This window comes from Phocoena phocoena, chromosome 4 (assembly GCF_963924675.1).
Source record: "Phocoena phocoena chromosome 4, mPhoPho1.1, whole genome shotgun sequence".
Classification (NCBI taxonomy): domain Eukaryota; kingdom Metazoa; phylum Chordata; class Mammalia; order Artiodactyla; family Phocoenidae; genus Phocoena; species Phocoena phocoena.
In genome coordinates, this window is record NC_089222.1 from 68616599 (window position 1) to 68643275 (window position 26677).

General features: G+C 40.7%; 1 protein-coding gene across 2 annotated transcripts in view; it reads left to right on the forward strand.

Moving 5' to 3' along the window:
- Positions 1-9942: 9942 nt before the first annotated feature.
- IL1RAP (interleukin 1 receptor accessory protein) overlaps positions 9943-26677 on the forward strand; it is a 134745-nt gene continuing 118010 nt past the window's right edge. For both annotated transcript variants that reach the window (XM_065875963.1, XM_065875965.1), the window contains exon 1: positions 9943-10185. The gene's annotated coding sequence lies outside the window, so the exon portion shown is untranslated. The remainder of the gene's footprint in view (positions 10186-26677) is intronic.

Below are 26677 nucleotides of genomic sequence, written 5' to 3' on the forward strand. Positions count from 1 at the left end.
TAAGGCAAATGCTAATAGCTATAAAAGAGGAAATCAACAGTAACATAATAATAGTGGGGGACTTTAACACCTCACTTACACCAATGGATAGATCATCCAGACAGAAAATTAATAAGGAAACACAAGCTTTAAATGACACAATAGACCAGATCAATTTAGTTGATATTTATAGGACATTCCATCCAAAAACAGCAGATTACACTTTCTTCTCAAGTGCACATGGAACATTCTCTAGGATAGATCACATCTTGGGTCACAAATCACAAATCAAGCTTTGGTAAATTTAAGAAAACTGTAATCATATCAAGCATCTTTTCCGACCACAATGTTATTAGATTAGAAATCAATTACAGGGGAAAAATGTAAAAAACACAAACACATGGAGGCTAAACAATACACTACTAAAGAACCAAGAGATCACTGAAGAAATCAAAAAGGAAATAAAAAAATACCTAGAGACAAATTACAATGAAAACATGATGATCCAAAACCTATGGAATGCAGTAAAAGCAGGGTTTTTTGTGGTTTTTTTTGTAATTTATTTTTCTGTTTACCCATTTTTATTTTTTTCACACCCACACACTGTATTTTATTTTTACAAGAGATAAATAAACTGTCACCAAGCATTGTAAATGGATGACCACAAGAAAAGTAACAATGATTGCAATTACCAAACATGAAACACACTCATACAATGTCATAATATTGACATTCAGTCCAGTTATCCTCCACTGTAACAACTCCTTTACTTTGCAGTGAAAATTATTTTGTATATTTTTGCATCTGAGTCTTTGTGGACAGTCTTACTTCTTCTTTTCCAATTTGTATTCCTTTTATTTCTTTTTCTTCTCTGATTGCCGTGGCTAGGACTTCCAAAACTATGTTGAAAATAGTGGTGAGAGTGGACATCCTTGTCTCGTTCCTGATCTTAGAGGAAATGATTTCAGTTTTTCACCATTGAGAATGATGTTTGCCATGGGTTTGTCGTATATGGTCTTTATTATGTTGAGGTAGTTTCCCTCTATACCCACTTTCTGGAGAGTTTTTATCATAAATGGGTGTTGAATTTTGTCAAAAGCTTTTCCCCCATATATTGAGATGATCATATGGTTTTTATTCTTCAATTTGTTAATATGATGTATCATATTGATTGATTTGCTCATATTGAAGAATCCTTGCATCCCTGAGATAAATCCCACTTGATCATGGTATATGATCATTTTAATGTGTTGTTGGATTCTGTTTGCTAGTATTTTGTTGAGGGTTTTTGCATCTATATTCATCAGTGATATTTGTCTGTAATTTTCTTTTTTTGTAGTATCTTTGTCTGGTTTTGGTATCAGGGTGATGGTGGCCTCATAGAATGAGCTTTGGAGTGTTCCTTCCTCTGCAATTTTTTGGAAGAGTTTGAGAAGGATGGGTGTTATCTCTTCTCTAAATGTTTGATATAATTCACCTGTGAAGCCATCTGGTCCTGGACTTTTGTTTGTTGGAAGATTTTTAATCACAGTTTCAATTTCATTACTTGTGATTGGTCTGTTCATATTTTCTGTTTCTTCCTGGTTCAGTCTTGGAAGGTTATACCTTTCTAAGAATTGGTTCATTTCTTCCAGATTGTCCATTTTTTTGGCATAGATTTGCTTGTAGTAGTCTCTTAGGATGCTTTGTATTTCTGCGGTGTCTGTTGTAACTTCTCCTTTTTCATTTCTAATTTTATTGATTTGAGTCCTCTCCCTCTTTTTCTTGATGAGTCTGGCTAATGGTTTATCAATTTTGTTTATCTTCTCAAAGAACCAGCTTTTAGTTTTATTGATCTTTGCTATTTTTTTCTTTGTTTCTATTTCATTTATTTCTGCTCTGATTTTATGACTTCTTTCCTTCTGCTAACTTTGGGTTTTGTTTGTTCTTCTTTCTCTAGTTCCTTTATGTGTAAGGTTAGATTGTTTACTTGAGATTTTTCTTGTTTCTTGAGGTAGGCTTGTATAGCTATAAACTTCCCTCTTAGAACTGCTTTTGCTGCATCCCACAGGTTTTGGATCGTCGTGTTAATAAAAGCAGTTTTAAGAGGGAAGTTTATAGCAATACAACCCTACCTTAAGAAACAAGAAACATCTCAAACAGACAATCTAACCTTACACCTAAAGGAACCAGAGAAAGAAGAACAAAAAAACCCAAAGCTAGTAGAATGAAAGAAATCATAAAGATCAGAGCAGAAATAAATGAAATAGAAACAAAGAAAATGATAGCAGAGATCAATAAAAGTAAAAGCTGGTTCTTTGAGAAGAAAAACAAAATTGATAAACCTTTAGCCATACTCATCAAGAAAGAGAGAGAGAGGACTCAAATCAATAAAATTAGAAATGAAAAAGGAGACATTACAATGGACACTGCAGAAATACAAAGCATCCTAAGAGACTACTACAAATGACTCTATGCCAATAATATGGACAACCTGGAAGAAATGGAAAAATTCTTAGAGAGGTATAACCTTCCAAGATTGAACCAGGAAGAAATAGAAAATATGAACAGACCAGTCACAAGCACTGAAATTGGAAGTGTGATTAAAAATCTTCCAACAAGCAAAAGTCCAGGGTCAGACGACTTCACAGGTGATTCCCATCAAACATTTAGAGAAGAGCCAACACCCATCCTTCTCAAACTCTTCCAAAAAAGTTCAGAGGAAGGAACACTCCCAAATTCAGTCTACAAGGCCGCCATCAAAACCAGACAGAGATACTACAAAAAAAGAAAATTACGTACCAATAACACTGTTGAATATAGATGCAAAATCCTCAACAAAATAGTAGCAAACAGAATCCAACAACACATTAAAATGATCATACAACATGATCAAGTGGGATTTATCCCAGGGATTCAAGGATTCTTCAATATATGCAAATCAATCAATATGATACACCATATTAACAAATTGAAGAATAAAAACCATATGATCATCTCAATATATGGAGGAAAAGCTTTTGACAAAATTCAACACCAACTTATGATAAAAAACTCTCCAGAAAGTGGGCATAGAGGGAACCTACCTCAACATAATAAAGGCCATATATGACAAACCCACAGCAAGCATTATTCTTAATGGCGAAAAACTGAAAACATTTCCTCTAAGATCAGGAACGAGACAAGGATGTCCACTCTTGCCACTCTTATTCAACATAGTTTTGGAAGTCCTAGTCATGGCAATCAGAGATGAAAAATAAATAAAAGGAATACAGATTGGAAAAGAAAAATTAAAATTGTTACTGTTTGAAGATGAGATGATATTTTACATAGATAATCCTAGAGATGCCACCAGAAAACTACTAGAGCTGATCAATGAATTTGGTAAAGTTGCAGGAGACAAAATTAATGCACAGAAATCTCTTGCATTCTTTTACACTAACAACGAAAAGTCAGAAAGAGAAATTAAGGAAACTATCCCATTCACCATTGCAACAAAAAGAATAAAATACCTAGGAATAAACCTACCTTAGGAGGTAAAAGACCTGTACTTAGAAAACTTTAAGACACTGATGAAAGAAATCAAAGATGACACAAACAGATGGAGAGATATACCATGTTCTTGGATTGGAAGAATCAATATTGTGAAAATGAGTATACTACCAAAGCAATCTACAGATTCAATGCAATCCCTATCAAATGACCAATGACAATTTTTACAGAACTAGAACAAAAATTAAAATTTGTATGGAGACAGAAAAGACGTCAAATAGCCAAAGTAATCTTGACGGAAAAAAACGGAGCTGGAGGAATCAGACTTGCTGACTTCAGGCTATATTACAAAGCTACAGTAATTAAGACAATATGATACTGGCACAGAAACAGAGATATAGTTCAACTGAACAAGATAGAAAGCCCAAAGATAAACCCAAGCCTGTATAGTCAACTAATCTATGACATAGGAGGCAAGGATATACAATGGAGAAAAGACAGTCTCTTCAATAAGTGGTGCTGGGAAAACTAGACAGCTACATGTAAAATAATGACATTAGAACACTCCATAACACCACACACAAAAATAAGCTCAAAATGGATTAAAGACCTAAATGTAAGACCAGACACTATAAAACTCTTAGAGGAAAACATAGGAAGAACACTCTTTGACATAAATCACAACAAGATCCTTTCTGACCCACCTCCTAGAGTATTGGAAATAAAAAACAAAAATAAACAAATGGGACCTAATGAAACTTCAAAGCTTTTGCACAGCAAAGGAAACTATAAACAAGATGAAAAGACAGCCTTCAGAATGGGAGAAAATATTTGCAAATGAATCAACGGAAAAAAGATCAATTTCCAAAATATATAAACAGCCCATGCAGCTCAATATTAAAAAAAATGAACAACCCAATCAAAAAAATGGGCAGACTTAAATAGACATTTCTCCAAAGAATACATACAGATGGCCAAGAGGCACATGAAAAGCTGGTCAACATCGCTAATTATTAGAGAAATGCAAATCAAAACTACAATGAGGCATCTCACACTGGTTAGAATGGGCATCAACAGAAAATGTACAGACAACAAATGCTGGAGAGGGTGTGGAAAAAAGGGAACCCTCTTGCACTGTTGGTGGGAATGTAAATTGATACAGCCACTATGCAGAACAGTATGGAGGCTCCTTAAAAATCTAAAAGTAGAATTACCATATGACTCAGCACTCTCACTACTGGGCATATATACCCTATGAAAACCATAATTCAAAAAGACACATGCACCTCAATGTTCATTGTAGCACTATTTACAATAGCCAGGTCATGGAAGCAACCTAAATGCCCATTGACAGACGAATGGATAAAGAAGATGTGGTGCATATATACAATGGAATATTACTCAGCCATAAAATGAACAAAATTGGGTGATTTGCAGAGACGTGGATGGACTTAGAGACTGTCATACAAAGTGAAGTAATTCAGAAAGAGAAAAACAAATATCGTATATTAACACACATATGTGGAATCTAGAAAAATGGTACAGGTGAACTGGTTTGCAAGGCAGAAATAGAGACACAGATATAGAGAACAAACACATGGACACCAAGGCGGGAAAGTGGGTGGGATGAATTGGGAGACTGGGATTGACATGTATACACTAATATGTGTAAAACAGATAACTAATAAGAACCTGCTGTATAAAAAGTAAATAAATAAAATTAAATAAAAAAAATATCTACCTCATGGAGTTGCTGTGATGATAATATAATATTTGTAAGAAGCACCAGGCTTAGAGAGCACCTGGCCCTCAAGAGATGTCAGTAACTGATTCATTTGTTCACTTTTTGTGTCAAGCATCATTCTGTGATATAAAAGCCAATAAGTCACAGTTCTTGCTCTGTAATGAGCAATTTCAATAATATTTCCCCCATTTTTATTCCAATATCCAATTAAAGTACATTTTTCCACTTTTTTTTCCCCATTACCTCCCACGTGTTTTCTAGCTAGCGTCAGGGGAGTCTGACTCTTCCCCTTTCCCACCTCTTGGGGCCACGTGCAAACACCTTCCTCTGGGTTCATACGGAGGACTGCACTCTGTTTCCAAAAGCATTTACCACGTCACGTTGAATTTATTTATACGTCAAGCAATAGTTGGATGGATGAATGAATGCTTTTCCTTTGTCCTGTAGTGTCTTACTGCTTCCTCCTTTGTCACCATACATCTTTATTTCACCTCTTCTTCCAGTCCCTGCTATGACACCTTCTCTGTTTCTTTCCTTGATCCCCTCCAAACAGAAGAAATTTTTGTTCCTCAATACTCCAAGAATACTTTATTTGAACTTTTTGGGGGACCTCAGGGTAGTATGGGAAAATGCGACCTTGAGAATTTGTTAAACCTGGGGTTTGCTATTGGGTTCAACCTTAACTAGCTGTGTGTTCTTAGGTAAGTAAGCTTCTCTCACTCTCTTATCTCACCAGTAAAAGAAGGGAAAACTATGTCTATTTCTGAAGGCTATTGTAAAGTTTAGAAATAATGCATGTTCAAAGGACATGCCACATAACAGTTGTTCTTTGGAGGGGAGATATTATTTCAACCTTGTTTTGTATAATCTATGTAGACATTGTGTCTTTTTCTATTATGAAAGATCCACGTCGACCCTATTTCAGCATTGCTCACAGTGCTCATGTAGAGCAAATATTCAACACATGTTTGAATAAATGAATGAAAGAAAGATAAAACAAATTACCCAATGCTGGTGGCAGAGAAAGAATCCTATACACAGTCTCTGAATCTCAGATGACTAGTTGAAAATCCCTCTCTGGAGATGAGTAATATAACAAGTGCCTGACTGTTAGGGGATCATTCAAGCTTCCTATTGCTGCACAGAAAAAAAAATAGAGCTGAATGGCACAGCCCTCTCATATTGCTGTAAGAACAAGCAAATATTAGCATGATTTTAACTGAAATGGACTGGCTGTTATTCACCAGATGGTGACCAATTTAGATTGAGTCTGCCCAAAAGAATATTGCAGGGGTTTGGCTTACGGGATAATACAGGTTATGGTATCTATGTGAAGAGTATGCCTTCCATTTTGATTAGATTTTTGGAGGCTGGAAGCTGGTAAAGTGTTGTTAACTACTTACAAGGCTAAGTTAGAAACATAAAGATAAGTTTCTCCTGTTTACGTGCAAAGTTCTTGTCTTGAAATTTCCTGCTGTAGTGAAGTGTCAACATTGCATAATAACCATCCTCCAAGACTTTATTAAAATCCTGACCTTTGCTTCAAAGCTTCTGTTTGGAAGGAGAAAAGTAAGGAGAGAAAATTAGGTCTTTTCTAACAGTCTCCAGGAGCTTTGGGCCATAGGCCAAGAAGACTCAGGCTGTCGTTTGGAAAACATGTCTTTGTCCCTCACCCTGTCACTCAACTAGATCCGGTCCCCTGGAGGTGCTGGAGGAGCATCATTGTGAAGACAAGCATTCTAAGGGAGGGGAAGCCAGTCTTAAAGGAGAAGCAACTGGGAAGTTGGGGCGCTTTATGTAAACATAAAGAGTTTGTTTTGAACAAGTGAAATTTGAAATATGTATGAAACATCTAAGAAGAGATAGTAAGGAAACAATAGTAGTGGTTTCCTACTGTAGATTTAAGTTTGCAAGTTTTTTTCACATAGATGTTTGAGATGAGATCCCCTAGGGAGGGACTAAGTACACCAAGGATTGAGCTCTGGGACATTCTAACTCTCAGAGGTCACCAAGAGGTAAAGGATCCAATGAAAGAGGAGCAGCAGAAAAAATTGATAGAAAACAAGGAGTCAAATAAAAAGGAGTTTGAGGGAGAAACTGAATAACTGTGTCTGGTGCTGTTAAATAGGTCAAGTAAGATGAAGACCACAAATTGACCACTGAATTTGGCAAAGTGAAAGTCATTAGATACCTTAACTATGGAGTATTAGGGACAAAAGTCTGACTGGACTGGGTTCAAGGGAAAAGCAAAATTCTGAGGCCCCCTTACAACTACTGCAAAATGATTAGAGATAACCTGAAAAAAGAAGTAGAGGTTAGTAGCCGAGGCAAGAAGAGAGTAATGATGCTTTTCCAAATACTGAGTCACTTTCAAAATGTTTTTCTGAGCATTTCTTACGCACCCAATACTGTTAGGCACTGACACCAATGAGCTTGCAGCCTCATTCATTCATTCGCTCAGGCCACAACTGTTCATTGAATGCCTAGTATGTGAGTTTTCAAACATTCATTAACTGTTACAATAAAATTTTGCCATCAAGCAAATTTAAAAAAGAAAAATACTCCCATAATTCTGACACATTAACACTTTCCACATTTCTTTCAATTACTGTCCATGATTTCATACCTTTTATACAACCTGACTAACTATACTGTAAGCCTTTTCCTTTGTAGACACAGTTTCATAATGTTAATTATGACAGCAAATACTTTATTGTGTGAATATACAGCATTGGTTTTCTAACCATTTTCATTCCCAGTCACTTATGTTGTCTTAAAATTACAATATTTAATACTGTGATGATCTGTCTATATGACGTCATCCTCATTAAACTATGAGTAGCTCCTCAAAGTGAAAGACTATATCTGGTTCAATTCTGAATCACCAACGTGTGCCTGGCACAGAGTAAGGACTTCTAGAAAGCACATGAGACTGTCTAGTTGGGTAGTTAAGAGCAAGGAGACTGCCTCAGTTCTCATTTTGCATTCTCTTCTTGTAGGCTTGTGGCTTTGGACAAGATACAACTTCTCTATAACTCATCTATAAATTGTAGATAATAATAGTACCTTATAAATTATCGTGAGAATTAGCTGATACACGCAAAGTGCCTGCTACTTTGTAAGCACATGTTATAAGAGTGTTCAATGAGTGTATTATATAAGAAAAAAAATTGGATGCCCTGAAATATATTTAATGAGTGAATAATACATCAAAGAGTAGTTTTTTGTTTTTTTTTTGTATTATGCAGGCCTCTCACTGTTGTGGCCTCTCCCATTGTGGAGCACGGGCTCCGGACGCGGCTCACAGGCCCAGCCGCTCTGCGGCATGTGGGATCTTCCCGGACCGGGGCACGAACCCGTGTCCTCTGCATCGGCAGGCGGACTCTCAACCACTGCGCCACCAGGGAAGCCCTAAAGAGCAGTTTTACTTCTGCTTCATACAATAAACTTTTAAAATTTTATATTGTTTCCTTTTTGGCTTAATAACAACGTTGTGAGCATGTATTGTGTGCCAGATAACCAGAGACAAATAATTTCTCAGGATTAATTTCCATAAGCGATATCAATAAATGAAACAACATGAACATTGCTACAGCTTCAATTATACTGCGATTTTCCCTTGGGGAGTTAAACCCTTTGAAGGCAGGGGCAGTGTGTAAGTTTTGCACTGCTGTCCATCTTTAGCTGGTACCTAGAGACTGGCACCTCCTACTTGCACCTACTAGTTCATGAGGACCTTTTCTTCTTTCCTTCCCCCCCCCCCCCCCCCCCGTCTCTTTAATTGTTTTCTTTGGATCTCAATTTCTTGGATAAATAAATAAATACGATTCAGTTAGGTAACTCTAAGAGCAGAAGAAAAGTCATGGAGGTGGTGGAGTAAAGCCTGTGTGAAGAGACAAGTCAACTTGGTAGATAGCTTTTGTTAGGGAGTCCCAGAAATGGGGAAAAGTGATGAAGGGCCTTGCCAGTCAGGAAGAAATCGTGATGGACTAGCGATAGAGAACAAGAGAAGGTTCTTGAGCAAAGGAGTTGACAGTCACTGTAAAGCTTCTCAGGATGACTATACAGACTACCATCTAGAGTGTTAGAGGGTGGCTGAGGGCTCTCTCAGAAATCTGGAGAAACGGGAGTGCATGAAAGGGAGTAATTCTTTTGAGATTGTTTGCTTCTATAATGATTATTTCATTCATTCAGTGCACATGTACTGAGTGCCTACTTCGTGCCAGGCACCTTCCTAGGCACACTGGGTATACCCAGTGGAAAATACAGGTTCCGTTTGGCTGTCCTGAGCAGTAGTTTGTTCCCATGACTGTCACTTTTGTAGCGGAGCGGAGCGCCAGACCACCGAGATTGAGTCTGTTTCTTCCCGTCGCGCTCTGGGCTTGGCACACGATGGGGGCTCAAATCCTGCGGCCTGAATTGATTTATGGCCTTGGTGCAGCACGAGAGCTAAACACACAGAGCAGGAAAGAAAAGGCGATCTCGATTGTGAGACCAGGATGTTGCAATGAGCGCAAGTGTGAGTCTCTGTGTATAGCCGGGGACGCATCTCCCCAGAGCGCCTGGCATGGTGCCAAGCTGCAGGACCCACGTTGTCCCTTCCTGCGCGCTCCAGCCGGCACAGGCGGTGGCCGAAGGGCCTAGCGCAGCCTCTTGCAGTCCGCGGGCCTGGCGCCGCTCCTCCTCGCCGCGGGCGGGGCCGCTCTCGGTGCCGCCCCGCGGCCTCCGCTCTGGGAAGCGCTGGTGGCTGGCGCGGCGCCGGGTGGAGCGGGAGCCGCGCAGCGCCGGCCAATCGCGCAGCGGCAGGGGAGGAGCCCCAAAGGGGGAAAAAAGAAAGTGCGGCGGAAAGTAAGAGGCTCGTTGCTGGAAGACTGGCCGGATCCGGGTCCCCGGGACTCTGCTTTGGCCAAGCGCACCGAAAGACGCGGTGCTGGGCGATCCTGCACCCATCCCCGCCGCCTTCGCTGCTCCCGCTCTGCCTCCCAGGAAAGGTGAGTCTCGCGCGGTGATGAGGGCTCGGGGGATCACCGATCTAGAGAATCTCAAGGTGGAAGGATTCTTACGCATCGTCTCCTTCAACCCTATTTTACAGAAGGGCAAACTGAGGCACAGAGCAAGGCAGCGGCTGGGATAGATCACACCTAAGTTAGTGCCGTGGGCAGGACTCGAACCCACTGTCCAGAGTCCCGTCTTCGCTTTGTAGGCATTTAAGTAACGCAGTTGTGTGAGTGCTGCGCGTCACTGCAGCCCTCTCCCAGCTCTTTAAGGGATGTACCCCGGTATACCCCCGGCCTTGGTTTCTCTGGAGTGCTGCTGTGAACGGTGAGGATAGAAGGGGGCAGTGTGTCCCAGCGTTGCCACTGGGTATCACGTCGTTTCCAGCCTGGACCTGTGACAGCCTGGGTAAAGGCTGCTTGCAGCCTCTCTTTCTCTTCCGCTGACCTGTTTTCTCAGAAAGATGCCCCGCCGAGGGTGTCCGTCAGACTCCTGGTAGAGTCCGTGGAGAGGTGAGGGACGTCTGGGCGTCAGTCACCTCCTTTGGTACGGTGCTCTCTCCAGCCCCAGGGGAAGCGGGGCCGGTCGTCCTGTGGGAAATAGGATGCTTCTCTTACAGGAATAGCTGACCTCACGGAGCCATAGCCCCTGTCACTTCTAAGTCCTGGGAGGGAACAAGGAAGCTGAGTTAAAGAGAAAAATCACAAACACAAAAGCAAACTTATGCCGTTTCCTTTAAGAACCAGTTCCCAGTCTGTCTTGCCTCCGCTCGCTGGTTGTGAAATTGTGAAACACCGCTAAGGTTAGCTACCAGCTGAGGAGAAGGATTTACCTGGCCTTCGCTCCAGCTCTGCCACCTATTAGCCGTGTGAACTTGGGCAAGTTATCCAATCTTTCTGATACTCAGTTTTGTTTTGTTTTTTGTTTTTTTTCCAGCCATAAAATGGAGATTTTCACGGTCACAATGAGCCCTTCGGGCACTTGGGAGGATGAAACGGGATAATTCAAATAACATGCTTAGCACAGTGCCTGGCTTGGCACCTGTTCAGTTTGACATTGATGGCAACAATTATAAATGTTACTGCATAGTAACCTTGGAGACAGTGGGTTTTTAGGAAGCTGAATTTTCAGATAGAGTGACTTTTTTTTTTAAATCTAGTTGTTGTGTTTTTTTTCTTCTTTGGAGTTTGAACAGCTCTTTTATAGTGTTTTCTGAATGCCCTCTACATGTGACTTTGATCGTAGATGCTTGACTTGGTGTATAAAAGGTTTCCCAGTGATGCCAATGCCCTGCTAGTTTTTAGGCCAAGCTTCAGGTCTGTGAAACTTTGATCTGAGGCATCCTTTACCGGCAAAGAGGGTCTTGAATTTGATGAGAGGTAGAAAGACAAGAGGAGAAGTTGCAAGTTTCATCTATGTCACAGACTGTTCTAAGCCTTTTATTCCCCCCATGTCAGGTCAGACAAGCAGCTTTATATTTCTCAGCTGATATAGGCAAACAACAAGATCCCCGTGTATTTCTTTTGGATTATACAGTGATGCTGCTAAATTCTGTCCCTTTTGGATACAAACTTACCTCATATAAACACAAACATCCACATGTGCCCTCACCAGGCTTCCTTTATTATTGGCATTATTGGTATTTTAAAGTGAAATAGTGTCCTTTACATACCCCCCCCTGGCTCATAACAATTGATTTTATTCTGATTGACTTCATACAGTTTTTACTATCATCTCCTGGCTATGCCATAAGTCCCTGAACTGAGCATCCAGTATTTATAGTTGGCTACCTGCTCCACAGTCCATCACATATGCCTGTGTTATTGATGTATGCAGAGCAGGGGTGTGATACACCTTGAGGAAAGGAAAGAGTTTGGTGGTACCCTCTTAGGTAGCTCCCGCACCAGACATTTGCAGAGGATTGGATCGCTTGCTTCCGTCAGCCTGTTCCGTGTGCATGCATTGTGATGAGCTGGCCAGGATACATCTGAACGCGTGCCTGAGAGACTGGGGACTTGTAGGGAAAAGGAGAATGTTCAAAATAAGGTCAGAACAAGGGGATGGGAGATTGAAAGCTAATTCCTTTTAGTTCTGGTTTTTTAAAGAAAGGATACTCAGTTATACCCTTTCTCCTTATAGAGATTATTTGTTACCAAATATATATATATAAAACTTTAAAATTTCCACAGTGTATTCCATATATATTATCTTCCTTGTTACTTGCAGTAGCCTTGAGAGAAGGACATGGCAGACATATTAATAGTGGAAGGATGATATAATGATATGATAAAGTATGAAAAAAGCTGGTTTTGTCATCAAATTCAGATTTCAGCTCTAATTCCTATGTAGCTGGGTAATACTAAACAATTTATTTCACCATTTAGAGTTTCTGTTTTATCCAATTCTAAAGTGAAAAAAAAAATGCTTACCCCAAGGATGCGTGTGAGGATTAAATTAAGTAGAATAATGTAAAGTACATGTAGTGAGTAAGTGCTCATTAAATGATATTTCTTCTTAGTTGTTCTCAGTTTCTTAGTTGTTTTTCAGTTGAGAAAACAACTGAATAAGAGTCAGAGAAATGAGAAATTGCCCAGGGTCACATGGTTCATAAGTTTCAGCCTTGGGAATACAGATCACAGCTTTTGACTTCTAGTTAAGGGTTTTTCCATCACACCCTGTCGTCTCTCCAATGAGATCTTTAACAATTTACTTCAGTTGTTGGGTTGACCTTATTTGTTTGGTGATTTCAGGGTATCCTTTTTGTCCCAAAGAGGATATGTCCTTGCTAAGAGAACTATAGCGGGGCCAGCTCTCAGGAGAGGAAGTTTCAGGGTGATGCTCTGTAAGGCAGCCTGCCTACTCACATGTGTTTGAAGTAATGTACCTTCAATTCCTAGGAGTAAGCATACTATGAAGACACAAAGCTTAGAATTGTGTCATGTTTTTCTTCCTGTTCGGAGTGGTTTCTTGTTTCTGCCATCCTCGTGCTAATACACAGGCTGTTAAGAAGACTGAGGAACGAGTACCATGAGTGACCATACCGTTTTTCTCTTCTTTTGCCAATTCCGAAGTCGGAAAGGATGGAATATAGTGAACAGTGTACAGAGGCAGCATTCGCAGGAAAGGCCACTGCTGGCTGGTGATGCTGATCATTGGTCTGGAGTTTCAATCCTCCCTGTGGAAACTGACGGCTGCAGGCTTATGTAGGAAAATGAACAGATCTGTTTCTGGCCCAGGCAATGGGGCCATTTATCAGTTGAGACTTCCCACAGGCCTTTAGGTTTCTTTGCTTTGCAGCAAGCAGACAGGTTTGCAAAGGCAGTTTGGGGAGAAACGCTGTGCTCCTTGAGTTTGGCCTTTGGAAGCATATGTTTGCTTTTGCCAAAAGGTAGGCAGTCAGCGGCATCTTACCTGGCACAGTTAGAAAAGCAGAATGTAGCTGGAGAAAAATCAGAGGATGAAGCAGAAGAAAAAAGTAAAGGTTATTTCCAATATACACACAGTTTCATTTGTTGCTCAACTTGGTCAGGCTTTTGCTGGTGACACAGATGTAGGATCTGTTGAGTCACTATTGTCTTGTCCGTGAAATATTAAAGAGAGCCACCTACTGTGCTCTTTGCTCATTTTGGAAATTGATCTGTGGGAGAAATAAAAACCCCAAAGAACAGGAAGGTTACAGAACACTTGGTATCTTATATTTTGGGGGATTAAATCAGGTTAGCTACTGATTTGCTCTTTTTTTTTTTTTTTCTCCTTTTTGAAAGTGAGAATGCATGGTTTACACTGACGAGGTTGTTAGGAGACCTCCTTCTAGCCTGACCATGTTCTGCCTAGCTCTAGCAGCTGTGGCAGTGTGGAGTCTTAGCGTCTGGAGGGTACCTCAGGCAAGTTATTATGTTGAGATGTGCCTCGGTCTCCTCAGTTGGGAAACAGGAACACTGATGCCTACCTAGAAGCCTGAGTCTCTTTCTCAGTGCCTTTTCCATAGGAGGCGTTTAATGAACAGTTTATTAGTCTGTTCAGTTGTGAAAATCAAAATTTAATAGCCGCCCTTTAGTGAACTCCATCATGGCTTGTACTGAGTGTTTTATGTCTGTCATCTCATTCAGTCCTGGCAGTAATCCTGTGTATTTTTTGAGGCACCTGAGACTCAGAAAGGTTAAGTAGCAGGACCTTATCGCATAGCACAAAGCAAGCTCCAATGCTGAGACTCATCTCTGCATTTCATTTCAGAGCTAGGAAAGACCTGAAATTGTGCAGCCTCTGGACTAGAACTGAGGACCTGAATTAGGACCCGTGACCCACCCATCCCCATCCTGTCTTTCTGATCCTGGTATTATCTTGCCTGTGCCTGGGAAGTCGCTTTACCTTTGGGCCTAAAGTATGAGACAGCTGGTCTAGTTCATCTCTAAGGCTCTTCGGCTACAATACATTGTTATTTTTTTTTTAAGATTCCTTTCAACTCTGAAATTCTATTGCCACATCTCGTTGTAAAAGTCAAGGCTAAAGATTGAAAGGGGAATAAAGAGAAAATACCCTGATTGTATTATGCCAAGAAATCTATTTTCTGGTTAAACAGAGAAGGGCAAGGGAAATCAGCATTCATTGGTACATGTATTTCTGTCATTTCATTTAAGCATAAAAATAACTCTCAGGTCCATATTATTGTCTACCTTTTACAGATGAAAGAACTGAGGTTCTGAGAGACTTAGAGAATTGCCCACAGTTATCCAATTAGTGAGAATTAGAATGTGCGTGCCTGAGCACAAAGCTCTTAGGTCTACTATCCCATGTTTACTAGACACCACAGCGTAAGAGCTGAGGACTCGTATAACTAGATCCATAAATGTCCCCTCCCTGTGTCCTCACGCCACCTCAGGTGCCATCTCCTTTCCCCTGCTTTCCTTCCCAAACCTACTACTCAAATCACTTCTTGATTCTTCCCAGTTTTGGAGAACCCTTTAAATGCTTGTAACATATTCTTTCTCTCTCTATTATAGTTAAAAAAAATTTTTTTAAGTTTCTTTTTTAACTGTGGGCCAGTAATTTGTCCCTTTGTATTCTTGTCCAAGTCCCTGATTAGCACCCAAGCAGCTGAGGGCATGGTTTATCCTGCCACATGCCTAGCACAGTGCCCTGTACTCAAAAGGTTGAGTTAAATAGATGATGGATTCATGCTGTGTCAGGTACGCCCAGCATTGGCTTTCTAGTTTTCTCATACTTTATCATATCATTAATTATTTCAAAGGCCATGTCTACAGACTAATAAGATAACTTTATTTTATTTTTTTTAAATTTTGTGGTCACAAAATCAGACAAATGATAAGGAGTCACAGACTCTAATAAGATTGAACATCACTGGCTCAATCATGGAAAAAGACATTTTTATCCCAATAATACAGGACATTTTGCAGCAAGCACAATGAAGGATGGCACTGAAGTTCATGCTTGCATATACTGACAGCAAGGCCAGTGTCAAGTGTCCTAAATAAATTACCTGAAAGAAAGTAGGAAGTTACCAGGGAAGTGGGCAGCTGCAGTGAGCTTTGATCTCACTTTCTAAAAGCAGTGAAGAATTCAAACCAGTCCAGCTATTATTTGATATAATTGGACATGAGGGCAGGTGACCTTTTATGTCTAGTTTATATGTAGGAGATGCCTGTAGTTTCTTCCTGTCTGACACATAAGTCCTTATGATTACACTGGCTTCCTGTTTACCCGATCAGTGCTAAAGGCAACAGAAAAGAGAACCCGTCATTTCTGAAAATGTTCTTTTCATAGATAACATAGTTCCTTACGCCAGTTATGGTTAGATGCTATGGTGACCTAAAATTGTGGTTGTGTAACATCATGGGCTTTAGCATCAGACCACCTTCCCTGGATTTGACCTTAGACAAGTTATTTCGTCTATCCCTACTTTATTCTCATCATCTGTAAAAAGGGGTTAATAGAACCCATTTCATCCAGCTTTTGGTAGGTGTCAGTCAGGTGCCAAAACATTTGTTAAGAGCCTGGCATATGGGGATTTCAACCTTCATTATGATTAACAACTACAGAGATATTCAACTGCATGCCCAAATCAATATTGGATTAGAAAGTAGAAGACCTAGATTCAAATTAACAGGTTTTTTTTTTATAGAATTTTAAGCCCTCAAAATGCTTGTTATTATATATGCACATGCACACAAGTATTTTTTTTTACAATAATCTGAGGTAATCAAAGTAATTGTTCTCAACACCATTCTACATCCCGAGTCTGAGAGGCTAAATATTTTCTAAGGTCACACAGCCAGCAAATAGTGGAGTTGGGACTTGCACCCTAGATTTCTAACTCCAAGGTTATGCTCTTTCCCCCTCAGTCATTCAGTGCAACAGCCCTGATACTGGTTAGTGGCTTTTCCTTCTCTAAGAGTCCTTTTTCTAACCTCCAGAGTGAGGAACTTGGACAAGGTCCTGTCTAAGGCATGTTGTTCTATGAATCTGTGCCTGGAAGGTAATGACTTAGGAGACACCATGAAAAGCTAAGAGTAGATCCATACTCTTAGTTCCACAGAGGCATCCACATGTCAGGCATGTGGAGCATCATCAAATCCAGATACCCGGCAGCCTCCTTGGCCTCAATGAGAATCACAAGTGACCACTGCGTTAGGAGTCACATCCATAAAGACACTTTCTATGTCCTTAAGGATGTGATTCTGCTACATTCCCACAACCTGCAAACTGTTTTCTCCCTCTGGATCCAGGTTTGGGTGTGGGAGGAGTACACAGACACCTGACATTTTTTGTTTGGGAAATAAAAAGAGAGCTTTTTAAAAAAAATATAAAGCAAGCTCTCTATCACCATTAATTACCATAATCTTCTACAAAGCAGTAAGGGGATAAAATATTTAGCTTTAATTTGGACTGTAGCATTATGAGTGCATATTTTCTGCTTTCTTCTTTTGAGCTAATTTAGTACCCATGGAAGAAGCTAGACTCTCATTGAAATAGATATAGGGGGTTTTTCCACTTAAAGAAATCATGGACACTTGAGAACGATAATACACACTCAATGGCTCTTTTCTGGAAGATTAGACTTCAGTTTGCCAATTACAGTGTGAGACAGTAGCAGGGTTTGGGGGTTGAATGGATAAAGTGGGTGGTGAAAAGTTGGCTGGCTTTGAAGTCAGAGTTGGGTTTGAATCCTAAGTACTGCTTGCTTAGCCTGTCCAGACTTAGTTTCCTTTTCTGTAAAATGGTAATAAGCCTGCTCTAGCTATCTCCTGGTTAGATAGACCTCTATATCTATATCTATTCCCATCTCCACTCCTGCCATTCCTGATCTCACTTACCCTGCTCAGCTTTTTCTCTTGTGCATAGCGGTTGTCACCTTATCAGCTTCCACATACTATTTAATTAATATGTTTAGCCTGTCAACTGTTTAGTTTAGCCCCACTAGAATGTCAAATCTACAAGGGCAGGGACCTTTGTTTTCCTCACTGCTGTATCCTGGGTGCCTAAAATAGTGTCTTAGCAAATAGTATCTGCCTAAATGACGCAAATAGCATCATAAGTAAATGATGAATAAATAAAAGTATAGATGTTAGTATTATTTATCCTCAACAAGTAGAAAAAATAGATAAGGAAATGAATTATATAGATATATAATAATGAAATAAAAAATTTGTTATATATACACACATATATATGTATATACACTTATACACATATACATATATATGTGGGCATATATATTTAGAATATTGACCATATATTTAGAATATTGAAGTATAAATTTATGTGTATGCATATGTATGTGTGTAGATGTAAGTGTGTACATACATTTAGAAGTTATCCAAAATTGCCTTGGGAGGCAGAGGTGTTAAGGTAATTCCTTGCCGTTAGCATTACTAAGAATAGTTTGGGAGAGATACAAAAAAAAAAAAAAAATATATATATATATATATATATATGAACAGACAACAAACAAATAAACAGAAGACATACAAGTGATTTCAGGGTAAGAAATAAGGGGCTGAGATTAAAACAGTGACAACAGCAACAATGTTGGAGGGCTGTGGAGGAGAGGCAATTTTAAATAGGGTAGTCAGGGATGATACCTCTGAGAAGGTGATGTCTGAGCTAAGAAGAAAAAAGCCTGAGAAAGAGCCAGGGTCGATCTGTTCATGGTTGAGGTGGCAGGGTTGAGGTTGCAGGGCCTGGTAAGAGGGAGAGACGGGCTGGAACTGAGGTTCTAAGACAAGCAGGGGCTAGATCAGGCTGACCTTACAAGCCAAGGTAAGGAGTTTGGATTTTATGCAAAATGCAGCAGGAAGTCACTGAAAGGACTAAAGTAGAATGATGACCAGGTCTGACATATTCGGAACCTCAAGCAGAGAGTGAAGGAGAATGGAAGAATTCATTTCTAAGATGAAGAGGTAAACTGTGCTGACCTCATGTAGGTTCCTAAGGACAAATGAGAAGACAGCTCAGTCTCATTGATCTGTCATTCGTGGCCTTTCTTTCCCATTAGAATGTCCAACAAAACAACAGAAAAAAGCAGCCTAAATAGGCAAAATCAGTCCTTTTCTCAAATGGTGTCATGATTTTTTCCGAATGCACTAAGTAAGAGATGGATATGTTGAGTGCTGTTGAGCAGTTCAATTCAGCTGGAAATTTTACAGTTTTTGTGTAGGTGTTTTATGTAATCAGCCCCTCAAAACACTGGACCTAGAGCTAGTTCTTTATGAGATTTTAGGTACCAGTTTCTGAAATCTGCCGTCCTGAAGAGTGAGTGTGTGAAAGGCAAATTTAATTCCATATTAGATCAATTTCTTCAAGTCTAAAAGGCGCCTAACTCTTCTCCCAAGAGGTAGAACTCCTCCACGAAGTCTTTACTGACACACATGCATATGCAGGCTCATACATGCCTCGTAGTAATACAAGCTTTACAAATATTAGCTTATCAAAATCTCAGAATAAGTTTAAGAGAGGCAGGTACTATTATAATCACCATTTTACAGAAGAGAAAACTGAGCCCAAGCTCACAGACTTAGTTGACAGTAGAGTCAGTACTTGAACTTGGGCAAGCTTAACCACTATACCATACTGCCCTGTGATTGTAAGAAGTGACCCTGAATATTTTATTTCTCTCTACTAGTCCCACTTCACGGTGCCTCCTGTGAAGGAATAGTTCAATAAATGTATTGAATCAGTGAATGAATGCGTGACCTTTTAAATTGCATTATTTCATTAGCATATAGTAGTAAACGTGTGGGTTTTAGACTGAGATAACCTGGGCAGGGTAATGCTACTTACTACCCCTGGGCTATAGTAAAATTACTTCACATCTCTAAACCTGTTTCCTTGTTTGTGTTATTGGCATAAGGCTATAGAACTGTTTTAGGATTAAAATACGTTTATAGAGTACTTAGCAGAGTGCCTGCAATTTAATTAGTGAGTCCACTTAAGCTATTTTTATTTTTTGAACTAAAACAACCTCGCCAAACATGCTTACACTTACATACTCCTTAGTTTTTCAGTTGTGCTAGTTTTATTCACTTCCTTTAAAAATCAAAGCCAAAAATCCAATCATATAATCAGTGATGTTAATTTTGTTCCAGGATCCATCCTGGTACCTTGCCCTCCGCATGGCACTCCTGGGGAACTGCATGGGGGCAAAGGTGCTGTAGGACCACCCTGTTTCTCTACTCCAAACATCCCTGCAGGCAGCACTGCCCATCCTTCTCCCCAGCCAAAGCTGGCTTGCTGAAAAATTATTTTATATTCTGGTGGTGGCCCCAGAGCATTCTGGGTGACAAAGAGAAAACGGCCGAAGACTCAAATTTTGTCCCAGATAACACTTAAGGCTAATTTACACAGTTTGCCGGACGTTTAGGACCCCTTCTAATCATGATCACTGATATTGATCCAGTGCTTCTTGTGTGCTAGGAGCTGTGCTGAGTGCTTTATTTTCATTATCTCATTCAATCCTATTTCCAACCTATGTGAATTAAACCAGGGGGAAAAATTAGAAAGTGCCACAGTTGCCTCCTTGTGTGTATTGGGGGCTGTGATGATGAAAACGAGTATTTCTTATGTGTGTTTTTCTCCAGATTTTTCTTCCAAAGCAAACTGTACAGGGTTGTAACACCTGTAGAGTCTCTGGGGACCTTCCCTGCCGGGAAGAGATGCTTGGCAGAGAAATGAGGCAAAGGCTGTGTGGGGAAGGCAAGCAGCTTCATTCTAGTTGACAGTTTATTTTGCCCTGGAAGAAGCTGGCAACTATGAACTCAGTCCTATTTTGCTGGCTGCATTTACTTGCTTTTTTGTAAGAAACCAATGTGGTGCTGATTTACAATGACTGCTATTTATTTATTTATTTTTTTGCTTTATGAGATATTTAAAAGTTGTAATTTTTATTGTCCCACTTCTCCCAAGTTTGATGATTTCCCTGGAGGAAAAGTACACACACACACACACACACACACACACACACACACACACACACGGGAACAGTGCCTTAATCATAGTTGACTCTCACTACTTATTTGTTGAATAAATGCATAATAAAAAATAAAAATCCTCTTTTTTTCTGAGAATGGGAGCCACTATGGGATTTTTTTAATGGTGAAATTTCAATATGTAACTTTCTTTTAAATTTTTTGTTTAAAAAATTAGTTTCAGAGGGAGATTATTCTAAAATATGTAGCATTACTAAATGTTGGTGACTCAGGGCAGTTTATTGGAATGGGCTGTAATTCCTTTAGAATTTATTAAGATGAGATCATTTACCTATATACTAAATGGCCCCAAACTGGTATACTTTAAATTTGTGTAATCGGATTTTCATACATTTTCTGTCTGCTTTCTCTTTCATTGTCTGCTATTACTTCTTGCTTTCAGCATGTCTTGCTCTAGCAGTTATCTATTCTCCATACAATTAGCTGTTTCTGCTTTATTGTGGACTATGGAGCCAGCTAACGAGTTTTATTAGAACCATGTATAAGATAATAAAAAGCATTGGATTCAGATTGGAGAGGCTCTTCTCCAAGGGAAGAGAATGGAAAAGTAAAGTGGCTCTAGAAATAGTCTCCATATAAGTGAGGCTACACCATACACAGTAGCATTGGGTTTTCCTTACCTGTGTTATTAAAAAGGGAGTAGTTGCATGGAGAATTCATTTACTCTTTTGGACACTAAGCATTTTTTGAGATCCTTCTGTAGTTAAGACACTGGTGAGATTTGGAGATTAAAATGCAATCACACTAACACGACTCCAGAAGAATAAGAATTTATAGATCATTGTGAAAGATAAGATGCATCAGAGGCTGTAATACAACTTATATAATATTTGGATTAGTCTAAGAGTATATGACAGAACTTTTAAAAGATATGTGGTAAAATATTTTGACGTTTCAAAGGAAGAGGCAACTGTGTCACTCAGGAAGGGGTTTATGAGGAAGTGGTATTTGAAGTGAATCTTAAAATGATGGACAGGCAGGTTTTGGACATAGATTGGTGGGGAGGAGTGACGTATGAGCTAGGGTCCGACCAGGGAAGCAGAAATGATATGGATGAATGATATGGAATTTATCATAGGGATTAGTCTTACAATTGTGGGAGAAGATGGGCAAAGAAAACCCCAAAAAGGGCAGTTGGGAGTCACTAAGGACCCTGAGAAGGAGCCAGTGAGGAAGTCTGTTGCCCCTGCCTGTCTTAGGCAGGGAGTCAGGAAGAAATGCTGGAAGTGGTGGGGCTTCCCTGGTGGCGCAGTGGCTGAGAGTCCTCCTGTCAATGCAGGGGACAGGGGTTCGTGCCCCCGTCTGGGAAGATCCCACATGCCGCGGAGCGGCTGGGCCCATGAGCCATGGCCGCTGGGCCTGCGTGTCCGGAGCGTGTGCTCCGCAACGGGAGAGGCCGCAACAGTGAGAGGCCCACGTACCGAAAAAAAAAAAAAAGAAAAGAAATGCTGGAAGTGAAATGCAAGAGATCAACCTGGGGACAAACTGCAGCCCTTAACTATCTCTGTCTGGATCTAACCATACTGTATGGGTGGCCTGCAGAAGGAGCCGGTGCTCTTAGCCATAGAGCTTCATACTTACCTGGCTTTGGGCATGAAGAAGTTGAAGGAGGGGATCTAGCAGGAGCTGAAGGAGCCGTGGGCCTGGCTGCTGCCCCCACCTAGGAGGTGAGCCATCAGATCAGCAATAAGGGGCATGAGCTGCAATAGCACCCAGGTGCCTAGACAGACCCTCCCAAAGCGATTGCTACCGCTTCACTTCTTCCCTCCAAATCTCATGCACATTTCCCTGTGGTCAACCCAAACTTAGAACAATGCAGAGAAGGGGATTCTGGAAAACATAATTCCAGTTGAACTAAATTGACACAGTTAAAAACCACAAGTGATACGACAGATAAAGGGAACAGGGTGAAAACATAAAGGGAAGGAGGGAATCGGGTGTCTTGCTGGGGCAGAGCCCAGTTTGGCCAGGAGATGGTATATGAGCACTGGGGTCATTGAAGATCAGACTTTAAAAAGGTGAGCAGAGGCTGTATTTTAAGGACTTTCCGTACTCTGTTGAGCAATTTGTGTTTAGTCCTGTAAGACAGGGAGAAGCACTGAATATTCTTGAGCAAGGGAAGGGTGTAATCAGACCTGTGTTTTAGACAGGTCTGGCAATGCAAAGCATTGGAGCTTCGAAAGGGAATAGGTGGGGCAATTAATGAGCATTATAATAGTCCAAGGAAGAAAATTCACATTCCCAGAGCTCTTTGCTATTCTCACGAGGGAGGTGACTCAGAGTCATCGTAAGAGGTTGTTCAGGACCATCCTGGGAATAAAAAATATCTGTGTACATTGCAAGCCAAGCTGATTTGATCTAGGGCTAATGTTGTCAGCTATGATATCCTTATGGCATACCTAGATCACTGTTCTTTAAAATCCCCTGATGCTTCTGCCTGTGGTACGTGAAGAGGAAGAGAAAGTGTGTATGTAATTGGAACACTGACTGAAATGGAATTGGCTTATGAACCACGTCAGTATCATTTTGAGAGGAAGATCCTATAAAATAAATATTACTTGTTTCACTTAGTAAAATAATGCTTTTTGGTTTTGCTGAGTGGTAATGGGAGTGTCCCCATATGTCGGTCCAGTGCCTAAGAACCTGCAAATTACTCGCATGTCCATTATCGCATTTGATTCGACAACAGCTCTGCGAGGTCAGTTTGGTCTGAATTAGTGTAAGTGAGAAAACTGAAGTTCAGAGGTGATAGCCATCAAGCGACCACTTAGCCCCTGATGACTCAAGAGCGCTCACTGCAGTTCCATAGATTCATTCAGTGGACACCTTTCTATCGCTCATCCCTTCATCTCACTCAATGCACCACTGCCTGATAATTTCCTTGGGACACATCTCTGGGTCTGCTGTGTCCCTATTCTAAATCTGTCCTTAGTTTTTGGACTTCATTACCTTTAAGGTCTGTTCCCACCCAGAGAGCAGGCCCCTTGGAACCCAGGTGTTACAGTTCCAGCTGTCTGATTCCTCACCCTCTTGCAGGATTTTTACTGCCTTCCCTCAAAGTGCAGAACACCAAACACAGGGCAAAGAGGAAAGTCTTCTTTACAAGAGCATACCTGGGCAGGTACATTAGCATCCCCGGGAGAGCCACACAATCTTTGAATTAGACCATTCCATGAGTCTTCCCTGACAGTGCTTCCAAGCACATACTCCTGAATGTTTGAAAATCATATCTCCTGGCTTTCTACTTGTCAAAAGGCAGCAGCTCATTCACTTGTCTTGACTTATTCAAAACACACTTATACCCAGTGCTGTATCGCTGAGATTTCAACAGTGAACAGCAAGCGAATAAGAAAGCTATAACCTCCATTCAATGCACCCCTGCAGTGTTTTGTCCACTTAGGGGGTCCCTATGGCATAGCAAGTTAGGGTGACAACTTCAGGTGCTATACTTTGGGACGTCTAGAACTGTTGCTGTTATTAATGTAGAGACACGGCACAGGAGAGCAGGAAGGGGCATACAGGAATCAAGCTTTCTAGTTGCCATTAAAAGGAGTACCTTTTTTTTTCTTTTAACATCTTTATTGGAGTATAATTGCTTTACAATGGTGTGTTAGTTTCTGTATAACAAAGTGAATCAGTTACACATATACATATATCCCCATATCTCCTCCCTCTTGTGTCTCCCTCCCACCCTCCCTATTCCACCACTCTAGGTGGTCACAAAGCACCGAGCTGTTCTCCCTGTGCTATGCGGCTGCTTCCCACTAGCTATCTATTTTACATTTGGTAGTGTATATATGTCCATGCCACTCCTCTCTCACTTCGTCCCAACTTACCCTTCCCCCTCCCCATATCCTCAAGTCCATTCTCTAGTAGGTCTGTATTCATTGCAGCTCTATTTACAATAGAGCTGCTCAGATACAGCTCTATTTACAATAGCCAGGAGATGGAAGCAACCTAAGTGTCCATCATCGGATGAGTGGATAAAGAAGATGTGGCACATATATACAATGGAATATTACTCAGCCATAAAAAGAAACGAAATTGAGTTATTTGTAGTGAGGTGGATGGACCTCGAGTCTGTCATACAGAGTGAAGTAAGTCAGAAAGAGAAAAACAAATATCGTATGCTAACACATATATATGGAAACTAAGGTAAAAAAAAAAAAAAAGGTCATAAAGAACCTAGGGGTAAGACGGAAAAAAGGAGTACTTTTAATGGTTCTCTGAAAATACTGAATCGTAGGGTTGAAAAGACTAAATTGCTGGCTTTGCAAATAGGCTAGAAGAGGATGTCCCTGGTTTAGTCAGTCAAACCTGTCTATACCTGGCCTTCCAAGTTCTAGTACAGTGTACTTTCTACTATAATATGCTGCTTCTCCTGCTTTGGTTCTCCCCCGTGAGAACTGCCCTCATTTCTCTCCACCAAACAGGTGGGTTTTCTGTTTCCTGAATTTGCTACAGTGTGTAGGGGAAAGTTGAGGAGAATTGAAGGCTAGACTTCTAGTAATAAAAGATAATAATATCCAAGAAACTGGAGTGCTTTCTACGTGCCAGGTGCCTTATAAAATTATCTCACATGATCCTCATACCTCTAATTCCGTAAGATGTCTTACTGACCCCATCCATGAATAAGGAAACTGAGACTCAGCATGGTAAAGAAGCTTGCACAGCTATAGAGGATTCGAGGCTAGGTCTGTGTCACTCCAAAGCATATGCTGAAGCCATGTGTTTTGATTCACTGTGTTGCGGTGTCCCCTCTATGTCAGGAACCCATACCATAGCTTACACGCACATGAGAATCTTGCAAACAATCTTTAGTTACTACACTGATCTGTCCAACAGTTCCCCAGAAACCCAGCTTGGGTGAGCTAGCCCATGGTCATTGGAGTTTCTGGCCTCTTATTGCTTTCCATTCTCCTTTTTCAGTTTTCTCTTAAGCCTAGCTAGCATAGGAGCTGCATTAACCAACAGATGCCAGTTCTTCCCATTTTAATGGCATTTTCATTTTCTTAGTATGCTTTTCTCACTATGAGGTTTGGAGAGGCGAGTAGAAAGCTCTATGGAGACATGGAAATGATGTCTCAAATACTGGAACCACTGGGTTAAATGTCCAAAGGTGTCCGTAGAAGAGAGAGGCACGTTCCTGACATGGTTCCAGAGACCTCAACCAGGACAAGTAGGTAGAAATTCCAGGGGATCAGAGTCCTGCTCAACATAACGAGATACTTACACAGTTCGGGTCATATGAAAAGTAAACTGGTAATGATTTCACCATCGCTAGAGATATTTAAAGAGGCCCCGTACTTCCACTTGGCAAGGATCTTACAGGGAGAACTGAATATCGCAAAAAGAAGTTTGAATCAAAGTGACACTTGAGGGCTTTTCCGGCCTTGAGATTCTGTCTTGAATTCACTTAGAAACTTTATCTTGGGAATAAAGGTTTGCCCTTGTTACAATTAACACCAACTAGTGATATCGCCTCCTCCCTCCCCACTGTGCTTCCCCCGTCTGAACAACCACTCGATTTAGGACGGGGACTCAGGATGAGGAAGGATGTGGCTTCTTCCCGCTTGGCAGCAACTCCGTGTCAGAATGGAAGACTTGTGTCTGCGCCTGGCACGGATCCGTCGGGCCCTCTTACCAGCCCAGTCGTGTCTGTGACCAGAGCACGTGGGAGGTGCACATCCGTGTAGAAAAATCTCCCACTGGCTGCCAGCTCTGGATTTTTGTTTTGTAATTACTAATGAATGCAGTCTTGCCCAGGGCAGACCTCTTGGAGGAATGAAGACACACCCTGAAACAAGTCCGAGTCAGACCAGTTAAGCATCCCCTGCAAAATAATCCCTCTGCAGTTGGCAGCCTATGAGAAAGTGCCTTTGAGACCAGTTTCTTCTTGCCATTTCAAAGGAGAGCCGCTTACGGGCCAGGATGTCAGCAGTGCAAAGCTCCTTTTTTTTTTTTTTCTTTTCCTATTTTCTTTTCT